Below are 13,378 nucleotides of genomic sequence, written 5' to 3'. Positions count from 1 at the left end.
GGTGGTGCCAAGGTGATTTACTGCAAGGGGCAGAACAAGAGCCAAGACAAGGCTATCTGACACACTGCAAGGGGTGGAGCTGGTGGGCGGGGCTGGAGGGCGGGGCCTCGGGGCGTGGCCTCGGGGAATGGCTGGGATGCGGCCCAGCCTTGATGCACTGGGCCTGGGCAGTGGCACTGGGCAGATGTCCTAGGCCTGGGCAGTGGCCCACCAGCGATCACTAAGCGTCCTCCTTTAGCATCCAGAGGCATGTCCTGGTAATACTAGTGCCCTTAATGTGATGAAACTACTACATCTGTTTATGGCTAAGGAAATTTAAACCGAGAGGCTTTGCACTTGACCAAAGTGACACTGGACCCACTTGCATGACAGATCTGGGATTCACACTCAGGCATACCATGCTCCATTGTCATGGAGACTCTGGTGACTTTCAGACTTGGTAAACTTGAGTCAAACATTCCTTAGGATATGATGATACAGGTAGTAAGTTCCATAAGGATTCTGAAGTAGGACCTTTTCTCTTGACTTCCTATTGATGAAGAAAGAGAGGACTTGCTCTGGAAAATAAAGGTTGGGCGGTATCAAAAACATGGAAAGATGGATAAATGCCAGCCTCCGCAGGATCTGAGTGGATGAAGAAGCTGGATGATGCAAGCTTAATCTGATGAAATTAATTGTAATCACAAACGGCCCCTGGGAAGAAACTCCATAACCTTCAATGTGGACACTCCCCTTCCCCCTCCCCCAGTCATGGGACTTCTACTCAGAGCACTGTCCCTGAGCTCTTTCACTCAAGGCTAGCACTCTACCATTTTTGACCCACATGCCACTTGCGGTTTTCTCGTGATTCGTTGGAAATGAGAGTCCCATAAACTTTCCTGACCGGGCTGGCTTTGAACCATAGTCCTCAGATCTTAGCCTCTTTTTTTGGGGGGGGGGGGGTGGGGGGAGTCCAGTCGTGGGGCCTGAACTCTGATCCTTGGCGCTGTTCCTCAGCTCTTCAGCTCAAGGCTAGCGCTCTACCACTTGAGCCACAGCGCCACTTTCGGCTTTTTTTCTTTCTGCTTATATGGTGCTGGGGAATCGAACCCAGGGCCTCATGCATTCAAGGCAAGCGCTCTACCACTGAGACACCTCCCAGCCCATCTTGGCCTCTTGAGAAGCCACGATCACAGGTGTGATCCACCAGCACGCGGGCATGTGGCTGCTTTTAAACCATCTATTAAACAACTTTGTATTTGGAAGGAAAAAAAAAAAAACTGAAGAGGGTGTTAAAATTTCTTTAAATAAGGATCATGAAAATACTGCAAATCTGTGGAATACATGGACCTGAGAAGAATTCATAATACTTGTATTGATTTTTTTAAAGCATGAAAATAATCAGTTAAAAAATCTCCAAAAAGGGAGAATGTTAACATAAACCAATGCCAATAGCTATTAAGACTACACATAAGTAGTCAACACTATCAGATAGTATTTCCCCTATATCACGAGGGGTTGATTCCAGGGCCCCTCCTGCACTAATATCTCATGGATGCTTCATATTGCTATATAAATAGGTAACATTTGCATATAGTCTATAAACCCCTCCTTTACCTTTTAAATCATTTCTAGATGATTTATAATACCTAAAACAATGTAAATGCTATATAAAAAGTGGTGTTAGATAGGAATTCATGACAGGATAAAAGTTCACATTGGTAACAATACAATTTTTCCTCAAATACTTTCAAGCTAAGATCTGTATATCCATAGACACCAATTGCACGGATATGAAGGGCCACCTGTATACATTTCCTCTTTCATCCAGTAATCCCAATTCTGAAATTTATTCTGAAGATGCATCACCAAGAATGCAGCCAAATAACGCATATGTCCATAGACTCAATGCAGGATTATATCTAAGTATAAAATACCACACAGGAGACTGGCTTGATTGGTTATAGCAAGGAATGAAGGGTTGTGTAGAAGATCTCTATGAAGTGATGTAGAATGACTTCCTCAATGTATTCTAAAGGCAAAAAAAGGTGAATGAAATTCAAGAGGACATCTATCTTGTGTTACATAGTATGTAAGAGAGAAAATAGGGAAACACACAGACAATCTGTTTATCATTACAAACAGAAACAGAAGTGTCAAATGCCAAACTCTGAACCTGGTTATCTCTAAGGAGTCAGCAGAGTAGAAATGAGGGAAACACATAATGGAAAGAAGAGTAACTTCTCTGAGTATAGCCTTGTGAACTGATTTAACTTTTGAAAGCAACATATGTTCCACATATTTTAAAACTAAATCAGAAGACATGAAAAGGGTGCAGGATTAACTTGAAAGTAGATGAGAATAAAGGTAATTTTCATTCAAATGACCATCATAAACTAAAGGAGGGTGCGGGATAAAGAATGATGGATAGTAGAATACTTCCTTGGTCAGTTAAGGGTAGAATTGTGAACTATACTTGTTCCATCCTTGTACAGTTATTGTGAAGCTTTGTAAGGGTGAAAGAATTCTGTGACAACTTTTAATGAGCAACTATGAGATAAGTTGTTGCCAGGGGAACCTTAAAAGACAAAGCACAGTAGATTTCTAGGGTGGCAAATCCATTCTTTGTGGTGCTGCAATGATAGATAGATACATATCACTACACATTTCCAAACTCCTAGAACATAGGACATTAGGAGTGGAACCATAAGTAGATCAGAGCTGTGCTTCACAATGAAGTTTCAGGGTAGATTCACCCACATTGGGGGAAGAGAGGCAACCCCACCTTGGGGGAGTATGTTCATATTAGGCTGGAAGCAGTTCTTGTATGTAAGAAATCTCTGTCCTTTCTGCTCAACTTTGCTGTGAGCCTGAACAAGCTCTCAACATTAATCAAGATGCATGGCACTCAAATATTGATAGGATGAATCAAAATCCCTTTGTAGAACTACTTAACACTAATGAAAATATGACCAGGCACCAGTGGCTCACACCTGTAATCCTAGCTATTTAGGAGGCTAAGATCTGAGGATCACAGTTCAAACTAGCCTGGGCAGAAAAGTTCCTGAGACTCTTTATGTCCAATTAGCCACTGGAAAACCAGAAGTGGCCTTGTGGCTCAAGTAGTAGAGGGCTTGCCTTGAGAAAAAGAAGCACAGGGATAGTGCATAGACCTTGAGTTCAAGGCCCAGGATTGGCCAAAAAAAAGATAATTAAGTATTATAAATAAATAAATATTCAAACAGATTGCAGAGGAAAAAATATTAGAATAAACTATAAATAAATAAATAATATGTTCTACGTGACCACAAGATGGCACTATTTCTCTCAGAATTTACAATGCTGAGCCCATTTTGGGGAGTTGCTGGTGCTAAGAATGTCAAAGGGATTCAATGCCACGTTTGTCCCAGTTCTTCCCAAATCTCAGAATACTTCTCCAAATTGTCACAGCGGAGCCCCAGCCTGGCACTTTCCACGGGTGTTTGTAAAGGTTACGTTTTATGATTACTATTGCTTCTGTGATTATCAGTCCATCATTGGGAAGATGGTTTGTTACTTACAGTTCCCAAGATGAGGGGCACGGAGTCCCTCAGGAGGCAGAGTAGTCTGGAGAAAATATGGGTAGGAATCTTCAAACACACACACACACACACACACTACAATAACAGTACAAAAAAAACAAGGGTTCTTTGCTGTCTCTAGGAATTGAAGAGAGCCAGTAAGTTTTCAAAACATAAAAGTTTCAAAACTATGTGGTTAGGTCAAAGGATTATGGTGGCACCAAGTTGTTTCTTAGCCACATGTTTGGTCAGAAGCCAAAACAGAACAAGTCTTTTCTTGTTGCTTCCTGGAAAGTGATTCTGCCAGATACTATAGAAAAAGATCGAGCCTAGCACCAGCAGTGCACATCTGTAATCCTAGTTACTTAGGGGGCTGAAATTTGAAGATCATGGCTTGAAGCCATTTTGGCTAAGAAAGTCGATTCTTATCTCCAACTAACCACAAAAAAGGCCAGAGGTAGAGGTGTGACTCAAGCAGTAGAGTGCCACATCTTGAAGGTAAAAAAAAAAGCTAAAGAACAGAGCACCTGAGTTGAAGCCCCAGTATTAGCAAAAAAAAAAAAAAAATACTTTTTCTTCAATAATCCAAACTGACAAGAATATTACAACAACCATAGATTTTGTTTGCTAGATTCCTACTGGAAAAAAAAAGGTCAAAACCTTTGAAGCTCCTTAAAATCACTCTATAACTTCCTAGCATGGACAAGCAAAAAGGACCTAAACAAAAACAATTTGAGAGAAGAAATGGCCACATGCCTCCTAGACAGGAAAATGTCCTGAAGCAACCACAGAGTCTGAAAAGTTCCAGGCAGCTGTAAACAGGAGAGCCAGATTGCAGCCCCTGCATTATAGCAGCGTGCCACAGCTACCCCCATACTCTACCAAATAATCCATTCTAATCTCATTCTATTAAGTGGATACAGGTCTGGACTGGGGGTGAGGGAACATTTATGGAATTGCAGTATTTAACAAATGAGAGTATTTCCAAATTTTATTTATTTATTGTGTGCTGGTACTGGGCCTTGAACTTAGGGCCTGGGCACTACCCCTTAGCTTTTTCCAGTCAAGGCTGGTGCTCTACCACTTGAGCCACAGCTTCATTTGGTGCATTTTGGTGGTTAATTGGAGATAACACTCATCGATTTTTTGGTCTGGGCTGGCTTCAAACCATGATCCTCAGATTTCAGTCTCCTCAATAGCTAGGATTTTATAGGCAGGACACCTGGCCATCAGCATTTCAAAGTTTGTATTCTCTATTAAGGACTTAAAAAAATCAGTATGTTTAAGAAATAACAGTGCTTCCTGGAAAGTTGAACAAGGACAGAGATACTATGTTGCAATACTAGCTTTGGCTCTGTTCTTGTCTGTCCCTCTTTTTTGCTGTACTCCAAGGAGATTTCTAGCCCCAGTCCTGGGAAGTCCCAGGAGAGCTGAACTTCATAAATCCTGACACCAATTCCTATATTTCCATTGTGAGCATGGGTATATATTTTGAGGGGTGAAGGCTAAGGGAAAATATTCTTGGAGTGTGAAAGGAAGAATTTATATTGACTTTCAGGGTCAATCAGGCTGTGTGTCTTGTTCATCATGTTGAAAGCTCTGCTCCAGGGGTTAATGAATGCAGTTCATTCCCCTTGGGTTGATCGAGTTAGCAGTGAGTTTCTCCCAGGGTTTTTAATCCAATGCTTTCTTCCCTCTGCAGCTCTGTCACAATTCCACACAGCACCATGGCCTTGCATCCAGGTGTCCAAGCAGAACGGACACCGCAGGCAGGAGCCACAGATGGGAGAGTCATCCAGCTGTGCCCAACCCCAGATGTTGGCCAGAGGAGCCAAGTCTTGGTTTTATTCCTGCGAGAGCAGGACTCAGCGAGAGAAGCAGGAGAGGAAGCAGTGGCTCTCAGAGATACTCATGACCTACCACGAACAGATCCTGAAGGTATTTAACTAGGGCAATGGGCTTCCTTACCTGGTGTACAATGGTGTGTTCTCTCTGCAGGAGTGCAGGCAGGTCTTCTCTCAATAGTGCTATCCCAAGTAAGTGGAAGGCTTTTTCCTGAAGCTTTTGCCAAAGGTCCAAGGGCTCTCTGTGTCTTCAAAACAGTTTAGTACTGGCAAAAGAACAGACCTCAGGACTAATGGAATAGAATTGAAAACCCATAGCCATCTAATCTTCAATAAGGGAGCTAAAAAAATAGAATGGAAGAAAGACAGCCTCTTCAGTAAATGTTGCTGGCAAAATTGGTTAACTACTTGTAGAAAACTAAAGCTAGATCCTTATATATCACCCTGCACCAGAATCAACTCCAAATGGATCAAAGACTTCGGAGTCAAAGCAGACACTAAAAACATTACAGGATGGAATAGGAGAAACTCTAGGTCTCCTTGGCACAGGCCTAAATTTTCTTAATAGAGACCCGGAAACACAACAAATCAAAGAAAGTTTGGACAAATGGGATTGCATGAAGTTGCAGAGCTTCTGCATGGCAAAGAACATAGCTAGCAAGATCAATAGAAAGCCCACAAATTTGAGAAGATCTTCACTAGTCATACAACGGACAAGGGTCTCATATCTAAAATATACTTGGAACTCAAAAAATTAAATCCCCCAACAATAAATCCTCAAAGAAACAACTGCCCAGTAAATAAGTGGGCTAAAGATTTAAAGAGAAACTTCTCTGAAGAAGAAAGAAGGATGGCCAAAAGACACATGAAGAAATGCTCAACCTCCCTAGCCATAAAAGAAATGCAAATCAAAACAACATTGAGATACCACCTCACCCCAGTTAGAATGGCAAAAATCAAGAACTCTAATAACAACAGATGCTGGAGGGGATGTAGACAGAAGAGAACCTTACTTCATTGTTGGTGGGAGTGTAAACTTGTTCAACCAGTTTGGAAAGTAGTATGGAGGTTCTTCAAAAGACTTCACATAGAGCTCCCCTATGTCCCAGCAAACCCACTTTTGGGCATTTACCCAAATGTTTACAAACAAGACCACACTAAATCTACCAGCACAGCTACGTTTATTGCAGCATTATTTACCATAGCTAAGATATGGAACCAACCCAGATGCCCCTCAGTAGATGAATGGATCAAGAAAATGTGGTATATATACAAAATAGAATTCTATGCCTCCATCAGAAAGAATGACATTGCCCCATTTGTTAGGAAATGGAAAGACTTGGAAAAAATTATATTAAGTGAAGTAAGCCAACCCCAAAGAAACATAGGTCCCATGGTTTCCCTTACTTGCAATATCTAGTATATGTATGAGTCAAGCAGAAAAGGTCAGATTAGGTGATGTTAGGAAAACCCTTAGATATGTATTTAAATGGTTTTTTTTTCTTTCATGCATTTGTTTCTAATGCATTGATAAGATTCTTTCTGTGTTGCTTTGTATGTCCCTCCCTCACAGTATAACCCCTGCTTTTACTGTATTTGATATCAGTATAATTTGTGGAGGGGAAGGGTAAAAACAAGTCGTTTAAATAAGAATACAGGTGGACCCATTGCAACAATGAAAAGTACAAGTTGTCATGTTGAAAATGAACTTTACAACTTCGGTGGTGGGGGGGGAGATTAGGTGGGGGGGTGACTGGGAAGGGATGTGAAGGCTAAACCAAGTAGGAGGCTACAGTGCTTGATAAGAAATGTACTCATTATCTTGCCCATGTAATTATAACCCCTCTGTACAGTATGTTCACAATAAAAAAAAGTAATGAGAACCAAAAAAAAAAAAAAATGGAAGCCATGAATAGGTACACTTACACTCTAGAAATAAATGTAATAACCATTTTTGTTACAATACAGAACAAATGCACAGGATCTTACTGAAGAACAAGCAAGAGTTGAAGTTGAAAGTGACCCTAGCTGTGCCCTTGCAATTGAAGAGCAAGAACCAAGCTTTCATCTATTTAACAAGTAGGTTAACATTCCCAGTGTTTGCAGCCTATAAAGAAAAAAAGTCTTAATCTATTTTTCCTTTTCTTCCTTCTCTCAGAAATCACCTTTCTCTATTCTCTTTAGCAAGTGGTGCTCTTCCCCCATGCCCCCACCCCCTGGTTTGCAAGTGACTCTGGGGTTTTTTCAAAGCGCAGACTTCTTTTTCTTTTCATTTTTTTTTAGGGGGAGGTGGTCAGATGTGGGGCTTGAACTCTGGGCCTGGGCACTGTCCCTCAGCTCTTCAGCTCAAGGCTAGTGCTGTACCACTTGAGCCACAGCTCCACTTCTGGTTTTCTGGTAGTTTATTGGATATAAGAGTCTCATGGATTTTCCTGCCCATGCTGGCTTTGAACCGCAATCTTCAAATCTCAGTTCCCTTTGACATGTATGCATGAGTGTATGTGTGCATGTGTGTGAGAGAGAGAGAGACAAAGAGAAAGAGAAAGAGAGAGAAAGTATGTTAAGGAATCAGTGCACATAATAGCTATTCTAAAATTTTTTAGTCTGGAAGTCATGTATGAGTTGATGTATTCTGAACGCCAGAGTCTGGAAACAATCGTTTCCATGTGGCACTTGTGTATGTAATGGGGGAAGGGGACCTGTGTCTCCCCATCCATTCTTCTGCTTCTGCTCATGCATATCTTCTGACTTCATTGTCTTTTACTAGGTTCTAATTCTAAACAGAATGTCCCAACCCTGCTGAAGAACTTGTCCTGTCCAGGCCACAGCTGGACATTCTGTTGATATTGGTTTTATTTTTCCTTTTATTAGCTCCAAGTTCACTATCCATACAAACAATGGCTGCATACTTTCCTGAACACACCCACTGTAACCTGCTGTGAGTTAAGGAAGTGTACTGAAATTACCCTACCTACTGCATAAACTCTAGGACCATATTTGAGTCTGTTAGGTTAAACTATAATGCTCATAACATAAGCCCTTATTCACATACAACCTGTAAATTTTGTTTCTGCATCCGTGAAACTTTGGTCTAAACTTATAATTAACATAATCATCTCATGCTCAATTTGAAATGCATTCTGAGGGGAAGGGGTTCCATCTTATTAAGTTATTTTAATCACACTGGAACTGGTAGTATAGTAGACATGAATGCCTAGATGGTCATCTATTAAATACAACTTGTGAGAAGAGCAATAATAGGGGTAATACAAAATAAAATATGTATGGTGTATTCATCTGTCTATCTTTGAGAGGGTAGGGGAAGGCACAGAACTCTAAGAGAAAATTGTGGAAAAGTGCAACAGGAAAGCTCACTGGACACTGATGAAAATGAACTGTATAACTCGTGGGTGGAGACAGGAGCTAGGAGGTAGGAAGAGAATGAGGGAACAAAAGACACTGTCCGAAAGGAAATGTACTCGTGACCTGACTCATGTAATTGTAATCCCTTTGTATATCACCTCCATAATAACAATAAAGTATATTAATTATAAAGGATTGCATTCTTAACTAATGAACAGTTTGGTCATGCTCTTTATGGAAGAGATAAAGTTTCTTTCCTGAATGGATTGTGCCACATTAACATCTACGTTGTCTTTGATCCTGCTGGCTATTAGAGGACATATTTTCCATTATAAAAATGTGAGACCTCATAATGTCCCCCCAGCCTGAGCTCACCAGACCAGGAGGAATGGAATGTGGCATGTAACATGACACTGTCAAAAAAGTCAGGCCAGAAAGTGGTTTCTTCCCACTAAACCATTGAGACCAGAATTTTGAAAAGTTTCTTTGGTTGTTTGGTGATTTTTCTCCATCTCTTTCATGAAGGGCTAGAGAGTTAACTGGGACACAGCAGACCTTTGCTTTTCTTCCTTTTTCTGCTCATTCATCTGTCAAAATAGCCTGATTTGCCAGGCGCTGGTGCTTCATGCCTGTAATCCTAGCTACTCAGAAAGCTGAGATCTGAGGATCATGATTCAAAGCCAGTCAGAACAAACAAATTGGAGACTCTTACTTCCAATTAATCATCAAAAAAGCCAGAAGTGGAGGTATGACTCAAGTAGTAGACTCAAGTGCAAGTGAAAGGCCCTGATCTCAAGCCCCAGTAACAGCACCAAATAACATTAAACTTATATGCTCTCAAAAGCATACACAGAAGAAAAATAAAGCAGGAGAAAGCTATAACTGATGTTAAGCTTCCTCAGAGAATAAGAACAACTCTTAAGAGCAAAGAATAAATCAGGAAGAATTTAGTCCCTAGACACACATTTTATTATATATTTCTCCAAGGCAACAGTATCCAGCACCAACAGTCCTGAGGACAGCTGGGTGTCAGCTGGTGAAATAGGCACTAGGCCTCAAATTCTCTCAGGATGTCAGCTTCCAGACACTTAATGCACTGACAAAGAAACCCTACCAAACTAGGGGAAAGCAATGGTAGTGATATGGTTTGGCTATGAACTGTCTCTCTAAAGACTCATGGGTTAAAGACATGGTTTCCAATTCTGCGTCACTAAGAAGTGGGACTCTGGGGGAAGTGATTGGATCATGAGAGCTCTGGTCAAGGTTGGTTTAATCCATTCATGGAAATGTGGTTTGATAGCCTGACAGTTACCTGGTATCACAAACCTATCTTGGAAGGTTTCTACTCTACACATCCCCAGCTCACAGCTGAAAATACTGAGGGGCTGTGTGTCCTACCCCAGAATGAGGAAGAGGCAGGATTTGAACTCAAGGATTGTATGGGCTACAGAGCTCAAATCACACTCCTGACAATGACTGCCTTGCTCAGGGCTCTTCCTGTGTCTTCTTTTGCATTGCATTCTGGGAGGGCTCCTTCACTCTCAAGTCTGACTAGACCTTCAATTAGGCCCATTCTCTTGAAAACATGGTCACTCTGTTGTTTTTTGGTTTGTTTTGTTGTTGTTGTTGTTTTGGTGGGTCACAAGCTTGAACTCAGGGCTAGGGCACTATCCTTAAGCTTTTTTTTGGCTCAAGGCTACTGCTCTACCATTTGAGCCACAGCACATTTCGAGTTTTCTGCTGGTTAATTGGAGTCTCACAGACTTCCAGGCTGACTTTGAACCTCAAACTTCAGATCTCAACTTCCTGAGTAGCTAGGATTACAGGTGTAAGCCACCAACTCCCAGAAACTTGACTTTTATTTTAATTTAAGATTTGTAATTAATTTTCCAGGATTTTAGGGCTTTTCTGATATATGAACCTGCTAAATTTTAGCAGCACATATCACTATATATGACAGTTTCTGTGAGTCACTTGACTTCTTTTCTATTTTATTTCTGTGCCCATATAAGGACTTGACTTCAGGTCCCTGAGCTCTTTTGGCTTGCTTACTCATGGCTTGTGCTTTACTGCTTGAATCATACCTTCAGTCCAGATTTTTACTGGTTAATTGGGACTCTTGAGGATTGTCTGCTAGGGATGGTTTTGAATGACGATCCTGGCCTCCTGATTCTTTAGGATTACAGAAATGAGCCTTGAATTGATTTTTTGGTATGTATCAATTTTGGCACCCCCTCAAAAAAAGACAACCACCACTCATCATTTCTTACAGCTTAACACCCACTCTTGATACTTCCTTTAGCACAACTTCTTTAGAGCAATTCTAACTGATTTATTTTGGACACAAATTCTAGAACTGCCACCAACCTGATTCCATCTGCTGTACATCTTCAAGAATACTTTATACCTTCTGGTCTCTCTTCAAAACATTCTTCTCAGTTTTCTAATATATCTCCCCACTTATTCTCCTTTTAAAGAGAAAATTTCATTAGATGTTGGTGGCTCATGCTTATAATCCTAGCTAACCAGAAGGCCGAGATCTGAGAACTGCGGTTCAAAGCCAGACTGGGTGGGAAAGTCCGTGAGACATTTATCTCTAATGAACCACCAAAAAACCAGAAATGGAGCTGTGGCTCAAAGTGGGAGAGCACTAGCTTTGGGTGAAAGAGCTCAGGGACAGCCCAGGCCTTATGTCTGACAAAACAACAACAACCTCTTCGATAATTACAGTAAGACTTAAAAGAGAGAGAGATGCCCCTGTGTGTGGCCAGTTATCTTCAACTGGAAACTCTTTTCTGTCTTTCTTGTTCACTAGTTACAGATGTTGTGAACTCAGCAAAGGCCATGCTCTTTTCTTATGGTGGATGGAGACCATGGAGACCTACATTGGAAGGCTGTCCCTTCCACAAGCTCTCACTGCCACCCAAGGCAGCCGGGCTTCAGACCCCAAGTAATGGTGAGCAACTGGACCACAGATCAAAACATCTGTAAGTATGAAGTGAGAGAAATCTTTCCTCCTTTCAGTTGTACCCTCGCCATCTCCTCCCCCCTCCCATGAGAACCCAACTCACAAAGCACCTGGTCACTGCGAACAGGAAGAAGGGTGTCCTGCCTTCTCAGCAAATTGACATGACAAGAGCAAAGCCAGGGAGGCTGGTGGTATCCAGGATCCTTCCATCTCAAGATGTTTGCTTGTTTTCTTGCTGGCTTGCTTCCCTCCTTCCTTGCTTGCTTTATGATGCTGGTCCTGGGCCTTGAACTTAGAACGTGAGCACTGTCTATGAGCTTTTAAATGCTCAAGGCTAGTGCTCTACCATTTGAGCCAGAGCTCTACTTCTGGCTTTTTGGTAGTTAACTGGAGATAAGAATCTGATGGATTTTCCAGCCTTGGCTGACTTTGAATCATGATCCTCAGATCTCAGCCTCCTGAGTAGCTAAGATGGCAGGTGTGAACCCCACTGGTGCCTGGCTGAGATGTATCTTCTTCCTCCTTCCTCCTCCTCCTCTTTGTCCTCCTCTTCTTTTTCTTCTTCCTCTTCTTCTTCCTCCTCTTCTCCTTCTCTCTTCCTCCTCTTCCCCTTCTCTCTTCCTCCTCCTACTCTGTGCTGTTGTTGTTCTTTTTCCTCCTCCTCCTCCTCCTCCATTCCTCCTCCTCCTCCATTCCTCATCCTCCTCCATTTCTCCTCCTCCTCCATCCCCTTTCTTCTTCTCTGTTTAAACACAGGGACTTTTCCCTGATGGCGGAGGAGAGAGCCTGGAGGAGCCCACAATCCTAGCCCCCTGGGGCTGGAGGTTTTGTCCTTCTTCTGATGGCCAAACCTATCACAGGACCACTTAGGCATACACACACAAAAATCTGTCCCCTTGTGTACCTGGGGGAGAGCTAATGACTGGACATGAATGCTAGGACAGTCACTAGCCACTAGCAGACTGAATAGTCAAGTATGAGGGTAAACTAAGGAAACTGGTTATATTTAGTACCATAAGTCATCTTCTCTTGAGAAGAGAACAGAGAGGACAGTCTCTGCCAAAATGATGGAGTCAGCAGGGGAAGCAGAATGCATGGGACAAAGAAACAAAGACTTGAACCTGAGACTGTGCAGAAGAGGATCTCCATGATGAAGTGAAGGTGACCCAGCATCACAGCGGGACTTGAACTGAGGGCATGGAATTTCTTGTGTGCAAAGGAGCCCATGGGAAGGAAGCTCACCAAGCTTGGAAGAGCAGCACCAGGGCCAGGGACAGAGCAGGAAGCAGCCTGAGCTAGCTTTACCTGATGCTGGCCCTGTCTGAAGAATTACACCAGCCAACAATGTTGCCTTTCTGCCTTCAGCAGTGGCATCTGGTGTTCTGTCACATTCATGCATGTATGTGTTATATGCATTCCACAGGGAGTTTAGGAAATAACAGGGACAAAAAAGAAAGGAATTGTAAACCCTGTTAAGAACTTGTACTGGGCACTAGCCACCATGTACTAACTGGTACTGTGTCTCCTCTAGAACTTTGGTTTTGGGCTAATGGTCTTGAGAGCAATGGGTCCTAGGATATAAATGAGGCAATTTTAAAAATTAAAACAGTATCACTGACATGGCTGTTTGTATATAGAGACATTGAATAGTATTTTTTCCAATT

Source organism: Dipodomys spectabilis, unplaced genomic scaffold (genome assembly GCF_019054845.1).
Source record: "Dipodomys spectabilis isolate Male_0828 unplaced genomic scaffold, ASM1905484v1 ptg000319l, whole genome shotgun sequence".
Taxonomy (NCBI): Eukaryota; Metazoa; Chordata; class Mammalia; order Rodentia; family Heteromyidae; genus Dipodomys; species Dipodomys spectabilis.
This window is presented reverse-complemented; position numbering follows the sequence as displayed.